General features: G+C 40.1%; 1 long non-coding RNA gene across 1 annotated transcript in view; it reads right to left on the bottom strand.

Annotated features, from left to right (window-relative positions):
• LOC124168263 overlaps positions 1-27,088 on the bottom strand; it is a 37,096-nt gene extending 10,008 nt beyond the window's left edge. The window contains exons 1-2 of the long non-coding RNA XR_006866886.1: positions 26,825-27,088; positions 26,561-26,739 (exon numbers count right to left, since the gene is read on the bottom strand). This is a non-coding gene — a long non-coding RNA (uncharacterized LOC124168263). The remainder of the gene's footprint in view (positions 1-26,560; positions 26,740-26,824) is intronic.
• Positions 27,089-27,863: the final 775 nt, after the last annotated feature.

Genomic DNA, 27,863 nt, shown 5'->3' with positions numbered 1-27,863 from the left:
GTATCGCACTGCATTCAAGCATTAAGGCATTAACTCTGTGTAGATCTTTAGATATTGATGGTGAGAGAAGCAGAAAAAAACTTCCCTGGACATTTAATCCACAAGACCTATATCGTAAAAGAGCGACAAAAAATTGAAACTTACGGTAGTAAAGTCTGAAAACAAATGAGAGGTTTGAGGATACGGCAGAGCTGGGGGATTGGAGTCACACCATATTGTACTTCCCTCGCTCACAAAATATTTGTGCTCATTCCTTCTCTTTTGGGGACCATGGTGGCCTAATAGGTAAGACGTGGGTCCTGATCGAAGGATTTCAAGGTAAAATCCCAAATAATCCTGTCGGACAGGCCCAAATACAATTTTTGGAGAGTGAAGTCGCCCAGAGAAAGGAACGGGCCCCCCTACCTTGAATACATGATTTGAGACGTCTGTACCAGTGACTCTGGTGAGTTCTACGTTTGCCAATTAAACTAACCAACAAGCTGAATCACTGAGTGAACGACCTTCTCTTTCCATGAATCCGATATCAATTTAAGCATAGCAAAGCTCACTTACTTCTTCCTTCTCCATTTTGCAAGCAAGATCCCGTAGTTTCATGTTATTTTTCTTCCTCGAGTCCTTCTTAATCTATTACTAGTGTTTAGCCTTCTTCGGGCAGCTAACTTTGAATTCTTCTCTCCACCCTGATGGTCAGCTCATTTTCGCCAAAACTTACGGTGAAGGTAGGAAAAGAAATTTGGAATGAAACCCATTGTCTGCGTTCGAATAGTTTTATCTTAAGGCGCCGAGGAGAGCATGGTTCAACCCCTTCATCTGAAGGGTCAACTTTGGCCGTAAAGTGTCCTTCGTACAATACCCAAAAGAAACCTCACTATGCTCCGTATTCTCTATTTCCTGAATTCAGAGGTTCTCTAATAATTTCTTCATGTTCCCCTTCCTTGTTCCTTGAAAAACTCTGCTCCACACATCACAATACCTAGCATATAATCCTTCCTTTATTAACGGTTCATAGAAAACCTTGGCCAAAGCTTATAATGCGGAATCTGCAAAAGTTGGGAAAAGTTAGTTAAGAAGTTTTTTTATATTTTTTCCCGCTAAGCTTAACGTAGATGGATATATGGAAAAACGTGAATGAATGATCCAAGAAACATTTTTTTGGTAGAATGCGACAATTTATCATGGTTAGTCAATACTACTACAAGTTTCATACAAAGAATTAGTAAATGAATGCTAAAGACGAATCCATAAGAGTTAAAAAAAATACCAGAATGAACGTGGAACGTACTTTACTAAACTTGGAAAATTAAACGGTGCAATATTATTAACTGGTAATTATTTCATTGGAATGTGCAAATAAAGATGTAATCTTCATGATACAGAGGATGTTCAATCAAGCTTAGAGCAAAAAGGAAATTTTCACGCATTATTATCACATAAGATCACAGGCAAATAGGGCATCGTTCAAAAACGAGTTTTAAATCCTGCACTGGGTACTTAATCGCCAAAATACCAACAAACGTACCAATGTAAAAATATTTTAACCATACTATAAACATAAATTATCTTCTTATAATCATGTCAAGAAAGAAATTAGCACTTTGTTTAATTTTATTACTTTAATATGCATGCATTCATTTCATGCGAATTTTTCAATTTTCATGAATGGTAAAGCATCTACCCAGTTTATGTATCAGCCATAATAAGGTCTAATTCTATTATGGTAGTATTTGAAAAGTTTTCCGCAATTTTCCTTGAATGCTTCAATTTTTCCATCACGATTGGTTTCCATACATTTTGTACTCTACTGACGATAATAAAAAAGGCATTTAAAGCAGCCGATAAAGGAAAATTTAACTATTTAAGGAAAGTTACTGGTAATTTCCAGTTTACTTTTAGTATGCGAGATGCTGAAAGATTTTGGCGTATTTTTAAGCGCACGTGAAGTGGAAGGGGGACCGCCAGGTGTGGGAGGCAGGACCAGGCAAATTAGGACAAAATAAAGAGTGCACACCTCACCTCTCTTACCCACAATACCCTTCAACCACACTCACCCTCCAGCTCTTATCCAACACCACCCCCGAGTTATGTGACAAAACTCCCTGATTACGAAATAAGCACCCCGAAATGGCACCGAGCAATCCTGATGTTACCAGCAGGGTCCGGAAGACCAATTGGGTGGCAGGGGTGTGTGCCACGGACACCCTTATAGCATCACTCCTACACACACAAACCCTCATTCTCTTCCTTCTCAGCATTTTCCCTACTCTAAAAACCCCTGTCTCCAAAAAAAATACCTCCAACCCTTATTCTCCGACACATTCAGAGACGTCCTAACATGGACAGAACAAAATCCACGTATTTTTCCCCTCCAAAAACTTTATCCCACCCACCCAAGCTGAAAAAATCCCTTCCCCAAACCTATCTACCCGTTCTCTCTTACCCTTTTCCTAACACCCTGGCCTAACGGTACCCTCTAAACACCCCTGCATCCCCCCCCTACTTCCTAAAGGCCAGCGTAGGGGACCCAAAAGTCCATCACCCTTGCCCCTGTCCTTCTCTGGACATTCCCTTGGTCGCGGACCCCGTTCCCTGGGCTACTCTTCTCCGCCCACTGGACCTTTCTGCAAAATACCAACCTCCCACTCCTCTTTCAGCCATCTCCAACCCCAGGGCCAAATCTCAATCTCTTCGTTCTCTTATCCCTTGGTCCTTTTCAGTGCGACTCATACCCCCACTGTCCCTATTCCACCCGCGCCACCAACCATATATACCTCTCCCCCACCAAACACTTCAAAGTCTTTTCGCATTCCAACCGCCTTCCTCGGAATATAAAAAAAATCTCCTTCCCTCTAGTTTTCTAATCCTAATTTCCTTTTCCTTATCTCGTGCCGTACCCGAGTTTTATTTTTAGCACCGTCCAATTTTATTTTACGGCCACGGAATCAGTGTGATTAGGGTTCCGCTTGCAAAAGAACTAATGGCGACTCCACGGATTCGCTTAAAATGATGAGGTTTAATTCGAACCGGTTGTTTACGAAAATGTAGAGGTTTATCTACTCGCAATCTAACGGATTTTCAGGAGAGGATATCAGGCTGAATTGAGGCTCAGAGAAAAAATATGCTGCGAGGAGGGGAAATGTAATCACAGATGTACTTTATGTTATCAGCTGATTCTGTTGCCAATGGGATAGACTAACGGTGTAAGCACAATATTACATTAAAAACTTCGAAGAAAACCATTAAATATACAAAATGCGAAGATGGTGAATTTATTTACAACCTCAAATACGGCGACGATACAAGGCAAGTAGTAATACTAGGTGAATTATCCTCAAAACTCCATAGAAAAATGAGATAACTAAAGACCATCACCATTATCATGAATAGTTTCCTTTTGCCAACTTGTATGCCTTTCATCCATGGAAAGAAGAGGCATGTACGTCGTTGATTTGTCTAAATAAATCCTATTATTTAGGCGTAGTTTACTTGAAATCGAGAATAATACGTCGTGCTTCAAATCTCTCGGAAAAATTTTGGCTGCTAGTAGTGATTCAACAGACCGTAACTCTCATACTTAAAGATAAATCCAACTCTTCGTAGAGAGCATAGCTATAAGCTCTTGTCACATTGAGCTAAAACAACGTGAACATTTTTTAAATGCCATTCATAGCTCACAAGAGAAAATTCTTCGTTTTATTCCTTACTTTTTCTGGCTTGCGGTTCGTTTCAAATGTTCCATTAATTTACATAGACGTGTAGAGGAATATTCTTTCTGTGGTTTCTCTTTTCAACATTTCTTATAAAATAAAATCATGCGTTAAGTAGTATTAAAAAGTTAGACCAAATAGGGTGTCACTATGGTTTTCTTAGGTTTTTATGTGACCCTTCCTCAGCGAGAAGCTCTCTATAATAGGTAAATGTTTCACTCCACCATAAGCTCAGTGGCAGAGGTGAGATGAAGCATAAGGGTTTGGATTTGTCTTATCATATTTATGTCGCGGGGTATATCTCAATGGAATTCTCATTAACTACCAACCTCTTAAAAGATCATCACCATCGCTTTCACCATAACTTTCGCCCCTTGTTAATCTTCTACTGCGAAGAATTATTTTTTCAATGCGCATACGACTATGTCTACATTTTACTATCCATAGAGTAAATTCCGGTAAACATTTGTTTCTACGTCTCAATTTTGAAAACTTTACGAAGTGTTTTCTAATGTAAACTCTATGCTCGAGATTCGGGAAAATGTCGACCAAAGTCTACTTCATATACCTACCCAGAAGATATTTAGACTTAAATTTAAATGTTAAATGAACTATTGTTTACGAAAAAAGACTAAATACGACTTATCGAGTGAGAGTGATCCGCCTTCTGAAGTGTTATTCATGTGATTTTCGTGGGTAGATGTAAATAAGATAGAATTTACGAGAACCATAGGCAATATTATGATTAAACCTGAGTATCCACACTCTTAGCCTCTTTACAGTCTGTTTTTCACATTTTTCATCTAATCGCTCACACTCACATTACGGCCCCTCACTCATCTACCTTCCTCACTCCCACGTGATTATATTAACGTATCTAGATCTCTCTCTCTCGGAATAACTTATCGCTCTATCTCCTGCTACTAATTCAAATCCCTTTCCGTCCATTTGTTCTAAGGGCTTCTCACGTTCAATCCCTCTCACCAACCCTTCCTCTGATCTGACTTCCTGCGTTCCTCCCTTTTTTCCTTTCCTCTGCCTTTGTTCCTGCATTCTTTCTTTCGCATCTATTCTAACTATGGGAACCTTTTCCAGACAATATATAGTGATTGAATTTTCTTCTTCATTGTTTGTGAATCTAATAGCTTTGGTATCGATGTATCATTAAGTAGTTGCCCAAAGCAAGGCCAAATGAATTAAAATGTGGAATTCTTGACAGGAAAAAAATTACAAATTTTCGTGCTATGAATAAAACTGCTACTTAATTAAGAATTATTTTTCGAACGTGCTCCTCGAAACACCTTACTGGGATGCGGTCCCACCGAATTCCCTCAAGATTCAAGCTATATTATTATTTGGTATGGATATGCGTATAATATCCTCACGATGTGACGACAAAGTTTTTCAATTTCATTCTTTTCAAGACCGCGGCTTTTGTAGGTGGCAGATGACTTAGCACCAACTGGATCTCCTTCACCCTACTCCAAATTTTCTATTTTAAATCCTTTCTTAGCCTCCCTTTATCTCCCTTTCATGTCATTCCCTCAGCCTATTTCTCTCTTTTCATCTTCAACGCCCAGGTTTTTCATCTCCTTTACTCCAAACGCCCCCTCTGCCACCCAACCTCATTACTCTTCTTCTTCCCCCATCTTCTTTGCTCCTTTGTCCAAAGCATACTCTCACCCTCGGATTCCAAATAAAAACTTCCATGACAAAACCCCTTACAGTAGTTAGCCGCGACCATCTCCGTAATACTTCCATGGAATCTCACCTCTTTTTATATTCTTTCCTACGCCTAAATCATCTCCTCAACAAAGGGGTGAATATAAGCGAGGGGCCCAGGTCCCTCTCCCCCCGGAATGAAAAAAACTTATTTATCTAAATAAATATAAACATAACTCGCCTGAGACAATAGCGATACAGAGTTAATACCTTTTTAAAACAATAGTATTTTTAGAATTCACCTACTAATTATTTATTATTATTTACTTACAGAATTTACCAACCAAAAACTAATTTGTGTCAAGTTCTCTGGTGAAACCACATACCTAATGTGCGAGAAAAATCACTTAGTAATTTCCCACAATAAATTTTATTGATCTGACCCAGGGTTTACACTGCAATAAAATCATCATCAAGTTAATGACTATATTCTTCATTAATATACTTGGTTATAATATTATACTTGATTCTTCTATTATACCTTCTTTCGACTTCATTCGAGTCGAAACCCTGGGTAAGAACAATAAACGTTTTTTGAAACATTGCTAAGTGATTTATTTTGCACATTAAAAATTAATGTAAAACATTTCTTGTGATTACTAATATCTTATTATTGATATTGCCCTCCCCAAAAATATTATTATACTCGCCTCTGCTTCGAAAACCCCTGTCATATCCCTTATTGTTTCTCTCATTGCAAGCCTCTTTCCTACCTTGGAACCTTACCCCCTTCCATCTTCTCCCATTTCCTTTTGAATGGAATTTTATTTTTTCTCCTTTTCACCAAGGTTTCCTTGGGTGGGGGGGAAACGTGGTTTGAGATGGGTTTAGGTAGCGAGGGGTAGCAATGTCCCCCTACTAGACCTTCCCAACAATGCAGAAAAAACTGAAAATTCTTTCCTAACACTTACGGGGTGGGAAAGAAATGGGAGTCGAGGTCATCTATTCCACTGCCCCACCCTATGACCGGACAAGTATGCCCCATTCCACATTTCCACTTGGAAACACAGCTCCCTCGTCCGCCCACCACCTCCTGAAGCCCAACCACCCCTTCGTGTAATGAGCGTTATCATTCTGGGAGAGAATTCTTTTCCTGCTTTTTCTGTTTTATTCTTCCACGTTTTCGGCGTGTGTTTTTGCCACCACCACGGACGCTGTGGCACCTCTAGCGCATCACAACCAGTGGGGAACGACACGTTTTCCTTATAAAATTATGTACGGGATAGCTAATGTACGCGAGGGGTATAAACTGGGTACCAGGGACGCGATCGGTCGGGGCTCACTTGTTTAGCTGCAGCACGCGTCTTTTTACTGCGACCAGGGTACACGTCTCTGCGTCCCTGTAATAACCCTTCCTTTCCCTGTAACCTCACCCCTTTATTCCATCTCGCAGGTCCCAAGTTTTACGCGTATCACCACGCTTTTGTTTTATTTTTCATCATATCCCTCCCCCCCCAAAAGTGAACGGATAGGTCTAACCAAGGGGGCATCCCACAAACATACACTACGCTACTTTTGCTTTATTCCATCATGCTTCAGGTCATTTCTCATCCATACATGAATTTATATCTTTTAGGTCCCATTAAAACAATCTTATTCTTTCTAGTTATCAAAACTCGCTCCAGCCTTTGTACCTGCCCACAGCGACTCTACCGTTTCGCTTTGCGTTGCGTCTTTTTTTCTGTTCTACTTCGGCGAGCGTTTTATTCGTACAGAAACTCTGTAAGCGTTTCTCACACTCACGTAACACCTACCCCCATACCTCAACCCCTGCGTTATTAATGGGTTAAATGGAAAGTCATGCGACAGTTTAGGTATTAATTAAGAACGAGCCGGGTGGGGAACTCATTCGCGAGGTGTTTTTCTTATGGGGGGAAGGGGAAAAAGGCGAAGAATTATTGTTCGTTACAGTTTTGCCTTCCGAGATGATATCCCAGAAGGATAAAGCCCTTTGGTCAGCTAAAAATCTATTCTTTGAAATAATGGGTACATACGTTTCGCTGCTTTCCAACACATTTTTATAATTAAGTTAATTTGAACATAATGTCTCGACAGGAGTATCCCTGTTAAAAGCTATATAAAGGGCGTTTTTAAGATTAAAGCGAGCAATGTCTCACAATTTCATCTATTCTTATATAGAGGGGAAAGATTATATTTTCAAATAATTTTCAACAAAAACATTGCTCTCATTTGGATAGAGTAAACATATAATTAAAGTTACAGCAAATACTTCAGATATTTTCTAATAAGAAATTTTAGAATCATGCCTATCTAATCGCTTGAAAGAGTAATTGTTCTTGTCCAAACCGTTCTTTAGCCGAATTTTCATGGACTAGATTAATAGGTAATGTAATGACTGAATGTCTAATTTGATGCTCAGAAAATAGGTTAAATTTAATACTCTGATAACATAATCTATTTATAGGAAAGCTAAATACATGAATGAATGATCATAATAAGCATTTGAAACGAGACATGAAATTACAATGCAATTAAATAGTTTATTTTTTGATATTCGAGACATCCGCGACTATTTCCTATATCGTTTTTACTTAAAATAAATAAAAGAATATTGCGGAGCTAACTACCTATAAGAGTGATACATAAAGTTATCGTATTTCCCAATAATTCTATTTCAACATCTTACAACACATGCTTGGACTGACGAGTACCTGCTGATGATTGTGTAGCAATCGAAAACGTGTTGCGAGCTGTTCAAAGAAAGTGAGTGGGTAATAGGATACCTCCCTTCGTCTTCAGATATGATGCTCCTCTCACCTCAACGCAAATTATTGACTTAAACAATAAACAGTTTGATATATATATATATGTCTACTCTGGTGGATAAAAAGGTGAATTTCGTCAAAATCAGTCGCCAAAGTTGCTCAATCTAATAGTTTTTATGACGCAGTACACCTATGCGTGTATAAAGTCGCAAAACCCTTGGCTCGTGGGAATACATAATAATGTCTTGGTGTGGCAGTATATATTTAGAGGAAGGATTGACCCGAAGAAGGCAATTGTATCGCTTTTATTGGTAGGGCCTCAATACCTAAGGGTCCCGAATTCTACTAGAAGGCACGCGCTTAAGTCGTATTCAGAAGCACACGACTCCTTTTAAGGTACCTTCTTTATGAAGATGCCGCCTCCTTGATAGTATTTCCATGACTTTCGTTACGACTATTCTATTTTCGTAAACCCACTTTCCATAAACCCCTTTTCTTAAACTCCCGACTCCCTAAATGTCGACCGCGACCTTTTCCTATTTCATTCCACAACGGTGACCATGCACGGGGGCATTTTTGGCTTCACTCCTAATACTTTTTAGGGATTCTCCTTCTACACGCTTCACCTGCGAAGATATTTTGAGTCCCCTCTCTCGTCCAAAGGTCTCGGACACCTTTCAAGATTCAACCCCTTGTGTGTATACTTCAGGAGGGGACCTCAAAAAGGCCGTTGGATAGTTTTCTCACATTCACCCCATGAATCCCGTCAGCGTGTTCCTCTTCTCATGCTAAGTGACGTTAGGCAGTGCGTAAAATAGGCAAGGGGCTCACGGGTCAGCCCTTACGCGTTGCCTCAAAACAGCCGAATGACCACTTACTTCCCATTTGGTCACAGTTCCCCTCGCAACAATCCCCTGTTTTGGAATGGGTAGGGTGGCTCAGGTAACCAGTCTGGGCCCGGTCCCTTTCCATTCGCGTGTACTGGACACATTTTTCTGCCCTCTCGAGACAGACCGTGTGAATGTTTCGCATAGTCAAACTTGTGTTCGACTACTAAGCTCGTATGTTTTTCAACCTTGGGGCAATTCCCTGCCGTAAGCAGGGAAAAATGGGATAGCCTTCGGATGCATAAATGCAAGGGTCTAGATCTAGGGACAAAATTTGGTGGAGGAAAGCGTCATATTAAAATTAGAGTTCGTTTCAACCGAAGCCAAGTGTTAATACTTAAGACCATTAAATCGACTTGAGATAATGAATAGGTATTGGGTCTCATCTGAATGGTCTGATTACTTCTACATTCCTTTAATGGAGCGTAATACCGTAACAAAGGAATGCGATGCCGCAGGGAAAATACAGAAAATGAAGATGCAGCCTATTTAGCCGTCCCTATTTAGCACACGCTCTCCCTAATCATTGTGTAGAGTAAATAGTAGGGTATTAGTAATTTGTGTGTTTTTTCTCTGAGCAACATTTTTTTCATTTTCTTAATCAGTTTTAGTTGCTAGTTAAGGTATGCTCTATTAATTCTTTGGCTTCTTGATGAAAGAGAAACGAAAACCATGCTTAAAATAATGTAACTAGAATTAAATTCTACTCCCGCAACCATGATCAACATTAAATTAAGGAATTATTAGGATACTTTTAAAAACATATTGAATTTTAATTTGTGAAATAAATGATCCTCTACCCTGTCAAAATCGCACTTCGGGGTAAGAGATTTTAGTTTTGATTGATACGAAATGGGTAAACTACTAAGCCTATAATATTTTATCAAGAAATCATTAAAGCCAATAAAAATAGACAATGATAATACGTACGAAACGATGCGCAAATAAAAAGGTGACACTTAGTGTTCATAAGGCGTAGAGCTAGACGCCTTTTGTCCTCTCTTTTCAACAACACTCGTTCATTTGCTTCGCAAGCTCATCTCGAAAAGCCCGCCCAATTCTGACGCCTCCCAAAACGAGTGTGTCACATTTTTTGTCCGCGCGCGCCGCTAATGGCGGGGCGGGGGAGGAAAAGGAGGAGGCAAGCGTCGATTGGGCGAGAAAATACAATTTAGATACCCGGCGGGAAAAGGAGAGGGAGGGGGAGCAGAACGATGGGCTTTTCGCGGGCGCGGGAATCACACGTGACTCTCCCCGCGAATTTTGGCAGTGTGTGTGCCAAGTGGGTGGATGTGTTCAGCCCACTTCGGAGAGTGAAACAGTGGGGCGGGAACAGAGGCGTCAAAATCGGTATCATCATGGTCCCCTATTGGTCAAAACACGTGATCAAGGTCTGCCCTCCATCGAATGTGACTTCCATGACGCGCGCGTGTGTTACTGTTTTATCGTGAGTGCACCTGGGTGGGAACTCGTCGTTTACCTCCACCTTACAAAGTGGATGAGCGAACCGGTAACGATTAACTCGACTCGTCCTCATTACATTGAGACTTCAAACCTGTAAGGAATATTAACTCTCGCACAAAATAAAGCATAAGTAATACCAATAAGATGCATCCAGAGTAAGATAAGAAACATGTCGAAACTATGAATGAAAGTACTCCTAAAATGATCAATATCATAGGCCACTGGGAGAGGTATTTCCTGAAAAAGAGTTTACTTACCTTTCTGCATCACTATTTCAACATTTAAAACTCAAACTACGGAAAACTACGCACAAATTAGCCCAATTTTTTTTTCTCGTCAAAAAAACTTCCTCTTCATCATGATCCCCTATTGGTCAAAACCCGTGATCAAGGTCTGCACTCCAACGAATGTGACTTTCATGACGCGCGCGAGTGTGACTGTTTCAGCGTGACTGCACCTAGGTGGGAACTCGTCGTTTACCTCCTCCTTTCCTCACAAAGTGCATCCTCTTCCTCAAAGTCAAAAAAGCTTCCTCTTCATCGCCCGTTGATAACCTATCATTCTATTCAATTTGTTAAGTTGGTGTTTTAATATAAATACGTATATTCCTCGGACAAATTATCTCTCCTCTCCTCATATCATCCTAAGATTTCATAACCAATGTCAAAGGCTGAATTCATTTTTACGAATGACGCAAAGAAAAACTCGACAGGGCATTCAGGCATTGACCTTTCGAAGCTACGCGAGAGAAACACGAGTTTAACACGACAATGGTGTCGCACCTTCGTTGGTCGCGTGCTCGTCCGCTGAGTCGAATGACTTCGCCTCCACCTGTGCGGAAGTTATACCCGAAACGCTCAAAGAGTATCACACCTCCCTCTCCCCCTCCGAAACCTCACCCCAACGATCTGTCGATGAGGCACGTCATACCCCCCTCACCACCCAACACCAGTCGCGACAATACGTGTCCCCCCTGAACCTCCCCTCCGAACGCCAGCCGATAGACTCAACCGAGCCAAACAACTCAAACTCCCTTCTCCTCCACCCACACAACATCCAGGGGTCACAGATACAAACCCCTCCGCGAGTGTGTGGAGCCGTTTAAAGTGCCCCCACCACCACCTCCGGGGAGGCGCGGAAACGGCGATACGATGGCCCCTCCCTCCGATACAACCGCCCCACCTCCGCGGGAGTCCCTGTCCCCACGGCCTCCCCACATGTTATCCTTGCCCCCGCCCTCCAGGCAAGGGAATAAAGCCAGAATTCAGCAACCCCGCCTCCGCCGACGAATCGGCACTCACCAACACACTAGCAACTCAACACACAAACACACCCGTGACCTTTCGCAACAACAAAACCTCACCCCTTCCACTACACCACGGTGATACACCCACCGCCGACAACTGCCTGCCAGACTCCCCACCTCCGGATGGATTCAAACGTCCCGCTCATCCCCACCTCGACGTCTACTCTCGCGCCCGGTCGGATCACGCGGGCGATCACGCACACTGGTGCATGCCGGGGCACAGCACGCGCTCCGCGGTGGGGAAAGCCGGTCGAAGAGGAGTGGGGTCACAAATGAGGGGGCGGAGAGGCGGGGGAGAGAATGTAATCCTGATGCCCAATCGCTCCGGCGATTATTACCATTGACATTGATCTGGAGATCGCGTGAATTACAACACCCCTCTCGGAAGCGCGCGCGCGACTGTTCCAGCAGGACCTTGTCCCCCCCCTCCGGCGTCCCTCGGGTCGACTCCCGGGCACGACTCACGCGCGAAACCCGTCGACCACACACACTAAACGGCCTGCTTCACAACATACTTCTCATATACTCACACAGGCGGCGTTTAGGTCACCCAGTAGTCTCCTCTCTTGCGGTGCTCGTGTCATAGGCGTGCGTGTGTGTTGGAGAAGGCGCCACCCCCTTCGGTACCACCATCCCCCACACCACAAGCTCCAAGTTACACCCACCCACCTCGGCACACGAGACAACCGATTCACCGCTATTCAACATCCCTCCCCCGCCCCAATTTACCCCAACCTCCACCTCCCGGATCGTGCTCACACATATCCTCCCTCACCAACACAGACGTACACTGGTCCACACACAACAACAGGTATGTGATGTTTGACGCCTCATGTCCTGCCTGGATACAGACCGCGAGGCTTGCCAGCCTCTCTTTCCCCGTTTCCCTCCTACCCTCTCTATATATCGCCCTCTCTCTCTCTCTCTCTCTATACGTCCCGAACACCACAGCAGCAGGCCAGCCAGTCCGTTGTTAGTGCGCGTCCTAGCCAGGGGGTCCTGGGATCGTTAGTGCATCGCGGTGTAGGCATATTCCGAGTTCTCCCCGAACCGACCCGTCCACGGTTATCAAAGTCCAGCCGGAGTTGCCCCGCGTTCCAGAACCCACCGGTGCCGGATTCGGGTAACCCACAGTAACTCAAACAACCAACTCTCGTCGCAAGTCTCACAAAAAATAGCCACGCAAAACAACTCGCATTCCTTAGCACATTTAAAATAGGGTTTGGTCTTCTATAACAAGAGCAATAACCTCATGCATACACTAAACTCACTCACATCCAAGAATTACACATACTTAGCTTCAGATCTTCCTTACTTTTCAAAATTTCCATTTCTTGGGATCTTAGGGAACCTATTTGGAATTTTTCTACTAGATTCTCATTAAAAAGGGTCGGATAGAAGTAGGTCAGACTTCTAATTCATACATCTTCAGCAATAACATAACGCAGAGTTAAGGACAGAAAAGGAACAGCACAGACCAAATCACTCTGACCCAAACACTACTTCTCATCATCATTATTCCCGATACATTCGTACTATGTTTAGGGCACGGTGGAAAGGTAGTATTCCATTCAATAGCTTGAGGTTAGGAGCCGTAACATTCGTAAAGAAAAGTTTTATCAGTAGAGGCTATCATTAGAGGAAATATACTTTAATGCATCATCTTATTAGTATCAGAAGACGGAACTTAAATCCACAGGCATTCAGGTCGTCAATAGGAATTCCAGAACCGGCTGCACAGGCGGCTTGCTTGGAAGGCCACGTGGTTGGGAAAAGCATGGAGGAGTTTTAGGGGATGGGGGAATGAATTGCAGGAAGGAGAGGGAGTCAAGGGGAGAGGAAGAAGTTGAATGCAGCCTGAGCTGTGGCCTACTCGCGAGGTAGAGGGGGGGAAAGTATTGGGGTAGGGGGTATCCCAACATGGCCACCGGTGAATCGTAATCTCGTGAAGGACGTGACGTCAAAAAAAGTTGACTTGCGAGTTTCGCGCGCTCGGGAACGATAAAACTCGTGGACCAAGATGGCGGAAGAAGATCGAAGAGAATCCGGAAGCTGGTGGAGAGGGGAGAGAGGATTGTGAAGTATGAAGAGAGGGAAAGTTCAAAATACCTGCCGGAGATGCTGAGGCGGGGATGACGTCATAAGGTAAGGAAAGCCAATCAGCGAAGGAAGGAATTATCTTGAGGTGAGTAATCACCAATTTTTTTCATAAGAGTTACTCTTTTATAGTTAACGTTATTTTAGGCGCGTCCAGCGTTACTTTGAAAGTCCTCTAAGGTTTCTTCATTGGATGCATACTACTTTAGATACTTTGAAATACATTTGATGGCCAATGATCATTTATTTGAAACTACCGCGGATTACTTGGCCGATAACCTTGACGAAATCACCTTCATGACCACTTGAATTGCAAACATTCTAGTACATCAGGGTCTTCAACTGTTTTTAAATTCAAGGGCCAAAAATAGGCTTCACATAGTCCGACGAGCCGCAATACTCCACGTCACTTTACCACCACATCAGTAAAATTAAAAAGCCATATAATTTCAAAGTGCAATAATCTTTATTGGCTAAAAAACGATTGACTAATGCGATTTTTGATGTTGTTTATTTATAACGAGTTGCGATAAAATGTTTTATTTAGCCTCTAGGGGGCGTAAAAAATTAGCCGACGGGCCGCATGCGACCTGAGGGCCGCGGATTGAAGACCCATTTAATGCATGATATGATTTCCTGTTCCAAATCAAAAGATACCGGATCGAGTTCATCTTAGGGAGGATGGTTTTCATTAAAGGGAGTTTCACTGAATTCTCTTCATTCACATAAATTTACTGATAGCAAAAATATTTATACCCGATAAGATATCATAGGACCCTCTGCAGGCATAGGTGAATGATAACTATCTTTTATGGAAATGTTGCACTTCAGCGCACATGCGTGAGACCTCGGTAATGGTACATCACCAAACATAAGCCTCTCCGTAGTTCAAAATGCAATAATCCTAGGACTTTATACTACTACTATAATACTACTTTTAATTCTTTTGACTGAACTTTTTAATGGGTAAAACTCCAAACACTTCCTCTACGTTATAACAGAGATTTGTCTTTTCACAACCTAATCCCCGCCATCTACCCGCCTCCCCCCAACCCTGCATATCATTCACCAAAAAAAAGTTTTGAAGTTGAAAATCCTCAGGTAATCTGCAATTACCATGGGGGCATGCAAAAAAAATCTCATCTCCCCGAAAGAATGCTTCTCGAAATCCTTTCGTTACTACACTGCCTTCCTGTTTATCTTCCACCCCTACGTTTCCTCAATGCCTCACCCCACTTCACCACACTCGTCTTATCCTGGCCTATTTTTCTCATTCCCCCATTGATTCACCCTAACCCCCACCGACCTGCCATCCCCCTTCAAGGGGTAAGCTCCCTTGACCAACTCAGATTACCCCATAACGCGGAACAGAGAGGTGATGTGCCCAAAGGAGGAGTGTGAGTGGATTTATTCCGGGCAAGAACGTAGGGACACAAAGCACATGCGTTAAGTTAGTGGAGGAGAAAAAGGGGTCACTTTCCTTTCTTGTGGACACAGTGCAACATACATTTGAGATCTCTGAAATTTCCCGATCGAATGGTGTCTTTACTTTTTTCCCCAATGATCGGGTAATGATGAGTCAATGTAGCGATACGCTACCCAGTAAGATGTAACGTTAGACGACTGTTTTTTCCGAAAAACTTCTTTATTTACTTCAACTTACAGTTTTTTTTTTCTCACCCCTTGGAGAAACTGTCTCCTTTGTTTCTTTTCTCAACAATTCCCCTACATTTTTCTACGAACAACTGCCTAAAAACAGTAAGAAACAGTTTCTAAGTTTCAAGCGTTAGAAAAGGTGAAACTTGTGTCAAATCTTAGACACATATGCGTAAAAAAAGCATATCTCTTCGTTTATTCTTCGTGGGGGCTACAGTATGAAACCTCTTGGTCCACTCTATCTTTATAGGTTGCTGTATTCTCAGATCTCCTTTGAAGACCTCATATTTTAGAGCAGTTATCCAGGTTAATTATGCCTTAAGCATATTCCCAATTCCTTGTATTCCACTAATTTCACTGTCTTCATACGATTATTTGAGTCAAATATGCCTGAATTTGTTAGCTAATTCAATCTTTAACTATTGAGTTTGACTAAGGTAGGCCTATACTTGATGTAATTCCTTTGATCTATCACATGACTCCTTTCCAATCGATAGACCTAAAGCCTTCACAATACAGTATTTGACTAGTCATGCCTGCCGATACTTGTCAATCTTATTCACAGACTTTGATACAAAAGGCATTGATATTTATGGCTCCTTTCAGTCTCCGTATATATCTACTAATTTAATTCCTTTCAACAGTATAAGCCATAAAATGTGATACCAGGCTTACTTGTTTTACCAGGGTTTATATCATCAACAACAGCCGAACAAAAGCAATATTACATTCTCCATCCATACCTACTGATGAAATACTCGTCATCAGTGTATATGAGATACTATATTGCCCAACGTACTAATTTTTCACCAGGATTAGTATCGTCAACAACAACCGCACGACCCTTTTCAATATCAGGATGAAGTTAGTACATGATAGGGCACTCCCGTGTTTTAGCCCTTTGTTAACGATTAGCTGTCGTAACATATTTATGGCCCGTCCGTCTTCTTAATCTAGACTAACAAGGATGTACGATGACGTGCATATGTTGTGTTGTGTACAAAGGATCTTGGAAGAAGCAAGCTTCATTGCCCCAGGGCATTCAATGAAGGCCGGTGTTTTTTATATAATCCACTTCATTAATATATTCCGGACTGCACTACCTTGTTTACTAAAGTTTAACCAGGGCTAATAGCAACAACAGCAACCGCAAAACTCTTTTCAATATCAGTTTCATGGGGTACATGACACGGCGTTACTTTGTTTCCGCCCTCTGTTAATGCTTAATTCTCCTAATAATTTTCGCGGTACGTTCATCTTCTTAGTTTAGGCTAAGATGACCTGTATAGGTCGCAATGCTGTTTGGAAAGCCTCTGGGAAGAAGCAAGCAAGCTTATTGCCCCGGGAATGAAGACCCGTGTTTTTTCTCTCTCTGCTGCTGCCGGCAGAAGGGGAAGGTCCGACGCGTCGGGTGAGTCCCGTTGGCAGGGGAAGAGTGTAAAAAAAATACAGAAGTCCCACCCCCTCCAGAAAGGGCCGCGTGTTTTTATTCGCGCATGAGTAAAAGGACGGGGGATGCTGGTAGGACGTGGGAGAGCGAACAGAGGGGAACTTAGGGGAAGGGGCCACCCCGAAAACGATCGTCCTGCTCCCGGCATCCATTACCACCGCCATCTCCCTTCCTTGCCGTCTCATCCAAGCACTCATTGGGTACAAAATAACCTGCTTCAAAGGCAGAAAAGATGATTCTCGGGCAAAAGTATAATCATAATCATTGCTATTTCGTCTTTGGATTCGCTTATGAATTTTATTATTTTGTCGATTGTGACATGTGGGTGTGGAGAAGAATGGAGAAAGTAAAGTCGACGGAAAGGAGGAGTAACGACGAAGTGCTGGATGTGGTGGGTGAGGAGAGGCAGCTTCTAGATGAGATATAGAGGAGACAGAAGGTATGGATGGAGCGAATACTTAGCGGGATGGGGATGATGAAAACATGTTTTATTGGGTATATTGTTGGGCAAACGATGGACATAATGGAATAGAATGGGGTTATTAAGATATAATTATGCAAAGGGAATAGGCCTATTATGAAGTGCAGAGGGAAGCTTCCCAAGGAAATGGAAACTGCCAGAATATTTGTTAAATACTACATGCAAACCTACCTCTATCGGTAGAATACATTAATAAATAGAGTTTTCTAAATAAAGAAACCCGTATATAACATTTTTTCGAACCGTCGTAAACTTCTCGAGTTACTGAAGGCGCAAAATCGACGGCCACAACCCTTAAGCGGAGTAGTTGATGACGTCACGACTCACTCCGAGCCGTCTTTTTCTTCTCAGCTTCTCCTCGGCCTTGCGCATTGATCTCGCGGAGCTCGCTGTTGTTGAGACTCCTGAAAGCTATGTTTCCCCTCTATGAATGGTTCTCTCTAAGTCACTAAATACGCCGAAACTCCAAGTACTTACGATTACATCACCAACTCTTGAAAGTGTGAGACAACTTTCTCGTTCTCTTGCTAAGTCCGCTTGAATATTGAAAATTTTCAATCGTTCAGGGATCCGTTTAGGTCAACTTAAATTAAAAAGCCGAGAAGGAGGAACAAACTAATCAAAATACGATGCGAAATAATCAAAATTAGGTGTAAAGAAAGTAATAGAAATGGACATTATAACTTGAAATGCTTAAGAGAAAGCATCATTAGTGTTCAACCACTTATTATTTAACAGAAAATTTTAAGTTTTCATCACATATTTAATAGATCATATTTCAGGCAGGCTATTGCTATATGTAAAATTTGGGAATTTCACATTTCCATTTATTGAAGTAAAATTTTTGTTTGAGATATTGAGAAACGATATGGCTGACGTGCAAAATGCTTTAATGCTACCAATAGATTTATATGCGTGATAAGTCGAGAAAAAGTTAGAAGCGGGAGCGATTCGTTTTCTTAATTACTTATGCTGAACTCTTTTATTATAATTCCTATAATCACATTGAATAAAGGGAGAAACTTATTCATAAATTCTTAAGAAAATTCTCGCGTGAGAAACAATACCCTCAAGATTGGAACGGGAGAACAGACCGCTGTCAATCAAACTAAATAATACTGAATCCGTGGAGGAGCTTGAGTACGTGAGGTGCAAAGAAAACGAGGGAGACAGGTGAGAGAATGGTAGGGGAGGGGATGCAGGATATTTGAACGTTTTTCCATTTCTTTATTTTTCTTCCGCCTTCGCACTCCCGACTTTCTGTTCCCACCCCTTCCTGATTCCCCCTCCTCCTTCCTATCGGCACCGATCATCACCTGTTGATGCCTCCGATCGAGTCTCTCAGTTCGGCGTCGAAGCACGTGGTATTCGAGGAAATAAAAAAAACTCACACACACACACATATACGAAAAGGAGTATAAAAAAAAATAATCAAGAGAGGGAGGGGAGGTGGTGGGAGGCCGGAGAATCGGAAAAATTGAAGGGCGAAGGGAGGGGGAACGACTAAACGACTAAAGAGAGAAAAAAAAAGAAGGTCGAAATAAAAAAAATAACACTGGCGCGATGGGGATAAAAAAAGAAGAATTAAAAGCTGCCCGGGTGTCGGGGAAAAGGGGGATGAGGTTGGTTAGGTCTGGGAGTTAACGCAGGTGGAAACAGAAGGGTGAGTGGGATGAGTGGAAAACAAAAGAATATCGCCGGGCGATATAAACGTGTGACTCGTCTGCATTGAAAGACACTCCGGAAGATATTGACTCCACCGCAATTGACGTGTATAGTGCCTCACGAAACGCACCTATACCTTTTGTCTACATTTCTGCTTACACTTATTTTCTTCTTAATGTAGTTTATTTACATTTGAATAGTAATCTGTGATATTTGAAATATAGATACATTTTTCCAAGTCAAACAATAGAGGACAAAGAAGTTAATTACAAGATGTTTTATTTATTTATTTCAATTAACCCCGAAAACAGCACAATGAGGCCTTTACATCGGGAGCATAAACAATTAGCAACAGACGATTACACACACCCACATTCTGGAAGAGGCAACCTATCCAGTCAGGACTCGATATCGCGGATTTCGGTATGGTAGGCAAGGACTTATCCCCACCGCCACCGAGGCAGACTATTAATATTTGATCAAAGTGTTTTTGCTATTAATAGGTTTAAAAAAAATTATTTTATAACTTGAAATATCAAATATAAACTTTGGTATAGCATGTAGTTTGGTTTTATAAAAAAATCCTTTTTATACTAAAAGTACTCGTCAGTAATACAGAAATCGTTAGTCATTTGCTATTAAGATAGGCTCTAGGAGACAGAAAGGAACTTAGAGACACTGGACCACACGTAACACCTGAGTAATTCCGATTTATAAACAGTACTACAAATATCTATTCCGGAAGTTTGAAGATTACTTACCACTGGCTTTTGCTAATTGGTAATCATTTCAGGTATCGACGTGCGATTCAAGAGTATCTATTCCCTAAACACTATTAATTGAAACCACTTTCCTCGAGTAAGTGAGTTTTGCTATACGCTTACAATTGACACCGATTGATTCAGGCAGAGGAAACATTAGGAAATAGTAAGCAACATTTAAATATGAAATACTATCCTTTAGAGTGCCAAAAAAACAGCCACGTAATTGTGTACATTTAAATTCTTGCCAGAACTCCCTTTCCTTACGGTACTTATTCCCTATTTATTTTCACTTAACGCATGATACCAATAAAAAAATAACATTTGGTAGGAGGAATATTGAAATTTTTTCTTACTTTAAGCAGGAAAGAAGGAAATTCTCAGAGGAAGAGACATTTTTTTAATGTCTTTAAGAAAAAAATTTTTCAGTCCCAAATTACTTCCTTTTTCTTTTTGCCTCAGAATAATTTCCGCGGAAGATTCAAATCAATCCCGAACGACAATAATGGCATTTCAATACTCGCGGGAAATCATTCCCGGAGAAGATGCCTTTATTTCGTATGCATAAAAAGTATCTGATCCGTCCGGCGAGAAAAATATAATGGCCGTAAGGATAAAAAGAACCGGGAAGGGAATTTAAGGAAGGCGAAAAGGGGTGAAGGTCCGATTGAATTTGAATCGACGTGGGATCCTTTCCTCTGAAAATAAAAAAAATAATCTTTCACACCCCCACCGAAAACGATCACCCCATGCCATTTCCCCATCCTTTAAAATAAAAAAACTATACTCCCTACTTTCACCACTGCTCCTTGGCCCCACTAGTGCCAAGCGGCTTGCAGGACGATTAAAACCAGGCCAGCGGTGGCGGTGGACGAAAAAAAAATACCGAAACAAAAACATGGTAGACAAAACGACCGTTTTGTATCGTTCGCGGGATGATGTAAGGTCATTTTCGGATCTGGGAATTACGGCTATGGAATAGGGAAGGGGTATGTCGAGGGGACGCGCGCGGAATTGTGGGATTCCTGATGGAGGGGGGAAAGGACGGAGAATGGTGAATGAAAGCCCTCTTCCTCCTCTTTCTTTCTCTCTCTCTCTCCGCTTTCCCCCACTCACTTGTTTCTTTTTTTGTTTGTTTCCCGGTCGCTCCCGTGAAAACTAATTCCGGTGTCAATCTGTGTCGCAGGCGACTTCGAATTTCAAATGTTATTGGCTCTCTCTCGCCTCTTGCCCGATTCTCGCTTGAGGTGGAAAAGAACTTCTGTCTGAATTCTTTTGAGAACCTTTTCGAGTACGATCGGCTCAGCACATCCGAAGGAAACCTTGCTAATTGGCGTGAATATTTAAGCATGTGAGTGCGTTCTGCTAAAAACTCTAGGATATACCTCAGTTGCATGTTTTATATCTTTAATAATGAGATATTATTTTTAACACGTCCATTCCCCTAAAAATAAAAGACATGAAAGGAAATTTCGCTTGAATAAATTTGTTATTTCACGTTTCTAAGCTAGGTAATACATAACTGCATAGGAGTATATTATTTGGAAAAATTGTAACTGTAGCGATTAAATTTTGGGGACACCAATTAAGTGATATTTAATGCTAACAATGTTGTTAATTCTTTAATTCACACTGTCAAGATTCATTTCTCGTACGCAGATATTTTTCAGGTGATTATCACAAAACTTTAAATCATAGGTATAACTGTACGAATCGGCTCTATGCAGTAAAATTTCCTCGAGTTTAATAACGTGGAGTATTTAAAAGCATTATTCGGTATCCTACATTTTTCCCGAGTGCTAAATGTGATTTTACGAAAGATACATATTTGTCAAATCTGGAGTCGAGTCTTTTGTGTATGCCAGGGCACCAATTAAAAGAAATGAAATGTTACTAACAGTTATTTCAACTTCTTGATATCATGTGAATAAGGTTACAAAGATGTCAACGATCAAAGTCGGTTTTATGATTGTTATAACCTGAATTAACTACTTTTATAGTGAAAAAAACTGCTAGTTAAAAAAAAACAGTTTTTCAAAGAAAAAAATTGTTAGAATATATTTCCATACTTGAAAGTATATTTATGTAGTGGTTTAATAAATTGCTTGTAAGACTTAGTCATAATCAAACGTTAAGGTTACAATAGCTCACAAGTGATTGGGATATTTTCACAACTAAAATACAATTTTGCACGTAATTTGAATTGCTAATGACAACCAAGAGCTGACAACGACTCGCAAAATGTAATAAAAATAATAATATTTATAATTTATTTACAGAAGAATCACAATTGTTTTTCAACACGCTACGAATATTTTATATGGAGATCGCTTGCACCAGTTTGAATGGTGAACAGGCGAAGTCTGCTGCACTCCACTTATATAGTCATAAACATTATTGTATAACAAAGTACCTTTACTTATGCATGCTTGCTAATCCTGCCTAAAATAGTCCAACTATGGTTACAATTCATCGCACCTTATTCAAAATAAGAAATTTGAATCATGTTGCTAATAAACGAAATCCTCATTAAAAGCGATTTCGGCCGTTGAAATGCAAGCCACTGCTAACGACCTTAACATATCTTTATGAGAGAGTTTTTTCTGCGAAACGGTTAAGGCGAGATAATTCCTTTCCCAAATGGCCTCCTGAGATGATGACTTTACGCACGCAAACTCCTGATAATCTCATCCGGAGCAATAGCGTAGAATTTGCATAAATGCAGGCTCCCAAAAGCCCTGGATAACCGTTACTTGACATTTATCCGTACGCTTCCAAAATGAAACTCTTGCACAAGTAAAGAAAACTTATGATTGCTTCTAATTCCGAGTATTATGAGAAGCTACCTCGCACAACAAGAAAACAGAGGAGGTAAAGTAATTTTAGTATACAGAGGTTAAGCCTTTAGCATCCTTCTAATATCATAACATCCTAGTATATTTGACCAAATCAAAAATGTTTTGAGATATAAGAATGCATAAAGGTAAAACTTTAATGTATTTAAAAGAGGATCAGGTGTATAATTTTGTCTAATATCGATTAATAAATAATACAAGAAAGAAACTATTATAATAATGGACAAGGAAATATTAATTTGTGTAAGGTTGTCTAATAATTCGTTACATGTTGAAAACTTCACTTGATTTCAGGCGGTTACATGAAAATAATGAAAACTCTACCCTATTCATTTTACCGTGGCTTCATAAAATGGTAGAGACAGCAGTAATTAGAATGATGCTTACAATTGGTTTGGGCAAAAAGAAGCTATAAAAATTAACAAAAGAGACAAAATGCTTATCTATCTGATTGATTTCAATGAATTATACCTGACTATTTGTGCTTCATTTAGAGATAGTTTAGATGACAGTTCATCAACAGTTAATTCTTGCATGAAAATTACTATTAATTGTTCTGATTAAGGAAAAAAATGTTTGAAATACCAACTATGAGAAAATGACATTCAGGCTAAGAAATTACTCCAAATGAAAAATTCGAGATAACTATATAAATGAAATGATAAAGAGCCAATCAATGGTTCAACACGTGTATTTGAGGGACGTGTTAAATGTATTTCCTAAGGACTACGAAATATAAAAAATTACATTCAGCCTAGCGAGACCATGAATGAGGGACGTACCTTGATATACACGGATGGGATATTAATGAAAAACGTGGACTTTCTTCCAATGAACAATGTTTATTGATTTGCTAATAGAAAGAAGCCCAAATTTTTATCTGGTAAGCATAACCGATATTTAATCAATCGTAATCTTTAAAATGAAATGGAACATTTCAAAATTTCAAGTTGATGCGTATAATCACCAGTACGATATATAAAGCAAATATTATGCTCCAATTGGTTTTACAATTTAAGAAAATGCTAAACATGTTTATAAGGAAAAACTGTTATGTTTCCTAATTGGATAACGTTTACATATACCACTTCCATTATAAATAAATCTACTTGGGTTTACTTTTGCGGATGAATATATAAATAATAATGTTTACCTGGCAATGATGATTATTCATCGTAAACCGTTTCGCTTTATTTAAAAAAAAAGTGGTAAAAGTTAAAGTTATCCAATCAAGTAACCTTTAAATGGAACACCACACAGTTAAAAATGAGTTGGCAAATTTTGAAAAACTGTAAACCAATATACAAAATTAGTAGCATTAATTGTGATACATTAACGATCTGTGTGATTTTGCAATAGAAAAAGTCAAATCTAAGTTGAAATAAGGACATTATATTAAACCCGGGGGCAGTCACTTCCCTAAAAATGTATATTTCTCATCCTCAAAACGTGGTCACGTTCTGCCCTCCCCCAAAACGAGCTCAGAGCATGCATACTATTCTCCCGATCCTGTGACTCTGCGAGACCAAACAATGCCCTACCCACTCCACGGAAACCTTTCCTCACTTTTTTATTATTCCGATTGTATTCCTTTTTTACTCCTCCCTACCGTGCTTACCTTACACCTGGCATTGTAGCCGCGGTGCGACGGGCGCTACCAGCAGTCACAGAGGGTTTAATTGCCCGGGGCTCCGAAATGGCAGTGGGAGAGAGAACAAAAAAATAAATAAATAAAACGCGAAGAGAAGAATTCAGGAAAATTATTTTTGCGAAACCGGAATCTCACAAAAGATCAAAAGACTATGGGGAGAGGAGGCGGGGGAGGGAACTGTATTCTTGTCATCTTCGTCTGTCGCACCCTATACCACCACCCCTAACTCCGCCATTTTTTTCTCTTGAGTTTGGGTCCCTCATTTATTTCCTTGATGTGTCGTTCGCGATTTTTAGTGATTCTTCCTCTCACGGTTTTTTCCTTGCCGCTGCGACAAAAATTGCGAAATTAGAGGGATTAATTTTCAACGTTAAAAATGTCCCCACCAACCCCCCCTCGCAGACAACGAATGCTTCCCTGGATTCCTTCTTTTTTTATATCATACGCCACTTTTGTTTATTGCGGAAGAAACTCTTACAAGTCATCCAAATATACCGTATAAATTTTAATTTTTAATGATCATGCGACGCAGCGTTGGCCAAAAGAGGGCCATATGATAGTCAAGAACAGATCGTGGATCAAAAACAAATGTTACTGCCGTAATATTTTCCTCAATTAATTCAAAAGTAATTATTTCTTGTAACTGCTTTAAGCGGTTAGAGATCCCAGACATTAAGAGATTACATATAACAAGGCAAACGATGATCCAAAGAAATGATTTCTATTCTTGCTGCCTTGAAAATGAGTTATTCAGTACTTAAATGCTGAACAAAAGCAATTTTGAAGGCATATTATTATTCTATAACTTCTTTCACATATGTATATTAACTATACCAATAGTAAACATTAGCCGTCGAGAGAATGATTCGTAACTTTAAATTTTAATACAAGATGAGGGATTCAAAGACGATGTTACTGACAATATTATTTTGATTTACCACCCAATCCTGAAAATAGTCAGATATTTATTGAGCGACATAATGGGTAAAAGACAGGACGTAAAAATTTGAAATAAAGTAGAATTTAATTGGCAAATATACTATTAGATGAGGAACTTTAACCTGATAGTTTATCAACTAAAGTTTCATGTCAATCGTACCATCTTATAGTTTTAATTTTTCCGGTGTCCATCAACTCTGCAAAGATATCATTTAATATTTTCATGTCATAATACATCCTATGAAACAATATTTCCATTTAGTGAACGAAGTAAAAGATGCGATATATACATAACAGGCATACTACGTATATATCTCGATCAGAAACGTGTATAAGGTAACGTGGCACTATCTAGTGGAAGAAAAAGGTGACGAATATACTATATCTAATCCCGAAGTTCATGCAGATAAATATTTTCAAGACTGTTTTGTAATTAATCACATTTAAATCAACGTTCACATTAAAGTATATTAACAAGTATATGACAAATATCTTCACGCTTGAATGGGAAATCGTTTTGACTTGTGTAACGCGAAATACCAAGGCGCCGTAAGGAATTTTTTGGTGTTCATTAGATTTGGTTCAGATGTTCCACATTTAAACTTGCTTACCGCAATTTTGCTACCACAACCGAGCTCTCAAACTTGAGAATTGCTCCTTGACAAGCATTAGTAGAACCTTACCGGAGTACGCTTCTTACCTTAATTATAAAATGGCTGCAAAAACATTTACAGAATAGGAAATTATCGCTAACTCGCAGCAACTAACATATGTAATCAACATCGATTGTCATTAAGGAAAACATTTCCATTATAATGAAAAAAAATTGTTACACATTTGAATACATATCTTTGGTAATAGACGGTGAAAATACCTTCAGGTACTTATTTGTGTACGTAATCTATTACGCTAAAATGAAACGCTTCGAAATGATGAATTTATTGTGAATAAGTCATGATGGAACGATGAAACACGAATCAATTACGTTTCAATCGACTCAGACGGGAAAGATTGGCTTAAAAACTTCGTAATGATAGTTTCCACGATACCTTACGACCCAGAAAAAGTAATTTTTCAAACAATTCACTTACCATGTTAACTTACCATGAAAGGCAAGTTATAACAACACACAACCATTCCCTAGCCTCGATGATCTAGGACTGTCTGACGTGAAGACAGATGGGGATACTCACTTGCACCCGGTTTGGGGTGATCGGGCAAGTTTTTTTGCCGAGCGTTGGAGCGGTCCAGCCGCCATCTCGGAAACCCGTTCTCCCGCGGCCAGATGCTGGAGCAATGGCGGATGCTGTGGGACTGAGAAGCGGAGAGAACGGCGACTCCGTCCGATACATAGACAGCCTTCCGGTTCCATCTGAAATTTGACGCAATGACACGAGCTTGAAAATTGTCGGGAGTTCAATAATTACCCTCGCACATAGAGTTAATGATGACCTTACGCCCAGAGGAGTAGGATCTCTCGTGGTGTGTAGAGTTTCCTTATCTTCCTTGTCTTATGAATCACCCTCTGACTACAAAGGCAAAAGGAATCATTTGATTTGATTTTCTGCTGATATTTATCCGCCGTAGAAATGTTTATCGTAAAATTATTGATAATTAAAAAGTTACCCAAGCACTAGTAGTAAATGATCTTACGTTATATTTTTAACGTAGGAGTGGGTAGGATCTCTGGTACTGTGAATGGTTTTCCTCTCATAAATCGTCCTGTGCCTGCAAAGACAAAAAGAATCCTTTAACTTGATTTTATACTGATATAAATCCATCGTGGAAAATTTTAAATTAAAATTATTAATAAAAAATAAAATCATTCTTTCAATGGATAAGTTCTTATTAATGTGCCTTGTGTCAGAAAGGAAGAGGAAATTCAATTAAATAATTAATATCATAAATATATTCTTTGAATATTCAATGTTATTTCACTTATAAAATAGCTTGAAGGATGAGCGATGCCTCATTATAACACACAGAAACACGTAGAACACCTTAACAAGACATGTTAATCAAACGACGACAGGGTCAAACATTACTATTGCCAAATCAGATTCAGCCTAGATATTATGTAGGTAATATCACTCTAAAATTTTTCCCACTACAAACTTAAACACATTGATGCCCTTGTTTTACGGGCTAAGTTATAAATTGAAATAACTTAGATATACATAATATAAATAACGTTATGAATATAAAAAAGCTGATTACTTTTGAGTGAATTTAAAACATATGGCCATTTTAGAAAACCATTACGGGTTTTAAAGCAAAAGTCAGGCTATCGTAACTTCGCTTATGATGACTTCGCTTTTCATGACTGTTTGAAAATGACTTCGCTTTTCATGGCTGTTTTGAAATTGAATTTTACTTCCCGTTTCTTGCGCAACCCTTTGAAGCAGCTCTCCACTCAATTCTCGTCTCACCTAATCTACTAACACCTACGCATTTTTTTCGCGTTTATATCCTCTGCTAAATGCTCCATATACTTTA

Source organism: Ischnura elegans, chromosome 11 (assembly GCF_921293095.1).
Source record: "Ischnura elegans chromosome 11, ioIscEleg1.1, whole genome shotgun sequence".
NCBI lineage: Eukaryota > Metazoa > Arthropoda > Insecta > Odonata > Coenagrionidae > Ischnura > Ischnura elegans.
This window is presented reverse-complemented; position numbering and strand designations above follow the sequence as displayed.